The sequence below is a fragment of the Penaeus vannamei genome, chromosome 36 (assembly GCF_042767895.1).
Source record: "Penaeus vannamei isolate JL-2024 chromosome 36, ASM4276789v1, whole genome shotgun sequence".
In the NCBI taxonomy this organism is placed as follows: Eukaryota; Metazoa; Arthropoda; class Malacostraca; order Decapoda; family Penaeidae; genus Penaeus; species Penaeus vannamei.
The window spans coordinates 2,060,953-2,063,452 of record NC_091584.1 but is presented as its reverse complement, the minus strand read 5'-3'; the positions used below and the strand labels follow the sequence as shown (position 1 = coordinate 2,063,452).

Genomic DNA, 2,500 nt, shown 5'->3' with positions numbered 1-2,500 from the left:
GGGAGGGGGGGAGGGGAGGGGATGAGGATGAGGATGAGGAGGAAGGGAAGAGGAGGAGGAGATGAGGAGGAGATGAGGAAGGAGATGAGGAGGAGATGAGGAGGGAGAGAGGGAAAAGAGATGGAGGTGGAAGGGAAGAGGAGGAGGAGATGGAAGGGAGGAGGAATACGAGGAAGGGAAGAGGAGAAGGAGGAGGAGGAGATGGAAGGGAGGAGGGGGAGGGGAAAGTGGAGGAGGAATACGAGGAAGGGAAGAGGAGGAGGAGGAGGAGGAAGTTACTGCCACTGTCTAAAACGGGGGAGGGGGAGGGGGAGGGAGGGTGGGGGGGGTGTTGAGGGGGATTTAACAGATAAGATTAATTGCGTGAAGTAATTTCTCCTCCTCTCCGGCTATCATTTTTTTTTTGCGTTTTTTATTCGACCTACGAGAAAAAAAAGAAGGAAGAGGTGGACGTAAGAGGAAAAGAGAAAAAAAACAATCGAGACGAAAGGAAAGGAAGGAGGTAAAGAAAGATAAGACGTAGGGACGCCAAGAAGAAGATGAAGAAGAAGAAAAAAAAAGAAAATGAAAGAAAGAAAGAAGAAAAATATATTGGCCTGTGAAAAAAGCAGTCCGAAGCATAAATCGAAGAAGAAAGAGATAAAACAGAAGCAAGAAGGGATTAAAAAAAAAGAAGAGAATTATGGGAAGAAAAAGAAAAACAGAAAGATAGATAGAAAGAATGAAAGAGAGAGCGATAGAGAGAGGGGGAGGGGGGGTGGGGCAGCTTCTTTAGGGCGATGGTCAGTGGGTCAGAGGTCGCTTAGGTCAAGAGAGGGGGGGGGGGAGGAGGTAGGAGGATGAGAAAAGAATTCAAAAGGGCGGGGGTCATATAAGGGAGGAGGAGGAGGAATAGAAGAAGGAGGAGGAGGAGGAGGAGGAGGGAGTGGAGGAGGAGGAGCAGGAAGAGGTGGAGGAGGAGGAGGGAGAGAAGGGAGGAGGAGGTTGAAGAGGAGATGGAAGAGGAGAGGAGGGAGTGGAGGAGGAAGGGGAGAGGAGGAGGAGGTGGGGGAGGAGGAGGGAGAAGGAGGGAGAGGAGGAGGAAAAGGAGGAGGAGGAGGTGGAGGAGGAGGAGAAGGACGGAGAGGAGGGTAGGAGGGTGGTAGGAGGGGGGGATGATGATGATGATTAAGAGGACGAAGAGGAGGAGGAAGGGAGGGGGGGGGGAGGAAGGAGGAGAAGGATATCGGACAATAAGTGCGTGGTGCGTGGCATACTTCGTCGTGTGATGTTGGAAGGAGGAGGAGGAGGAGGAGGAGGAGGGAGACGAAGAAGGAAGAAAAGGGGTCAACCCGAGGGGAGGCAAGAAGAATGAGGGAGAGACGAAGGGGAAAGAAGAAAAAGAAGGAGGAGGAGGAGGAATTGAGAGAAAAAGAAGAAAAAAATAAAGACGGATAGAGAAAGAGCATGAGAAACAAAGAAAGAGAGGAGGAGGAGGAGAATGAGGCAGACATACGCAAGACAGACAGGAGAGACCAACAGCAAAAGAGAGCTAGCAAGCGACTGACCCAGACATGAGAGAGAGGGAGAGGGAGGGGAGGGGGAGGGAGCAGAGAGGGTGGGCGGGGAGGGAGGGAGGGAGGGAGGGAAGGAGGAGGGAAGGGAGGGAGGGAGGGAGGGAGGGAAGGAGGAGGAAGGAGGGAGAAGGAGGGAGAGGGAGAGGGAGGGTGGGAAGGAAGGAGAAGAGGGAGGGAGGGAGGAAGAGGGAGGGAGAGGGAGAGGGAGAGAGAGAGAGAGAGAGAGAGAGAGAGAGAGAGAGAGAGAGAGAGAGAGAGAGAGAGAGAGAGAGAGAGAGAGAGCGACAGCCCCAGACTTGAAAGAAGGAGAGAGGGGGAAGGAGAGGGAGGGAAGGGAGAGAGGGAGAGGGGGAGGGAGCGGGAGAAGGGAGAAAAGGAGGCAGGTTAAGGGCGCGCGGCTGGGCACGCTTTGGGGAGGGTTAAAAGGACTAAGGGGAGGAGGTGGGGGGGGGGGAGTCAGAGGGTATATGCTTGAGTCTGCTGCCATTTTTTTTTCTCATCCGCCCCCTCCCCCACCTTCTCTCTACCCTTCCCCTCCTCTCCCCCTCCTCCGTTATCCAGCTCCTCTCCTCTTCTCCCTTCCCCTCCCCCTTCCTCCTCCTACCCTTTCCTTCTCAGCCTCCTCCCTCCTCCGCCCCACCCCCTCCCTCTTTCATCCTCCTACCCTCTCCCTCCCTGCCTCCCACCCCCCTCCGTCCTCCCGCTCCGCCCCTCCCCTCCCCTCCTCGCCCCGCCCCGCCCCGCCACTCTACCATCTACCGACAGATTCCCCAGTATGTCTCGTGACGTGGTGGGGGAAGGACGCACGGCCCCGAACGGAGAGCGAAACACACAGGGAGAGAGAGAGAGAGAGAGAGAGAAGGAGAGAGAAGACGAGGAAGAGGAAGAGGGAGATAAGACAAGAGAGGTGCTGATGGTGTTGACATCACTCGCTCTGTGACTGT

At 55.3% G+C, this 2,500-nt stretch overlaps 2 protein-coding genes across 3 annotated transcripts in view; one reads left to right on the top strand and one right to left on the bottom strand.

The window, feature by feature from the left end:
- LOC113814166 (transcription initiation factor TFIID subunit 10) overlaps window positions 1-2,500 on the bottom strand; it is a 68,528-nt gene that overhangs the window by 16,231 nt on the left and 49,797 nt on the right. The window lies entirely within an intron of this gene.
- Window positions 2,342-2,500, top strand: part of Clic (chloride intracellular channel protein 5) — a 44,687-nt gene continuing 44,528 nt past the window's right edge. For both annotated transcript variants that reach the window (XM_070114421.1, XM_070114419.1), the window contains exon 1: window positions 2,342-2,500. This exon is cut by the window's right edge and continues 22 nt beyond it. The gene's annotated coding sequence lies outside the window, so the exon portion shown is untranslated.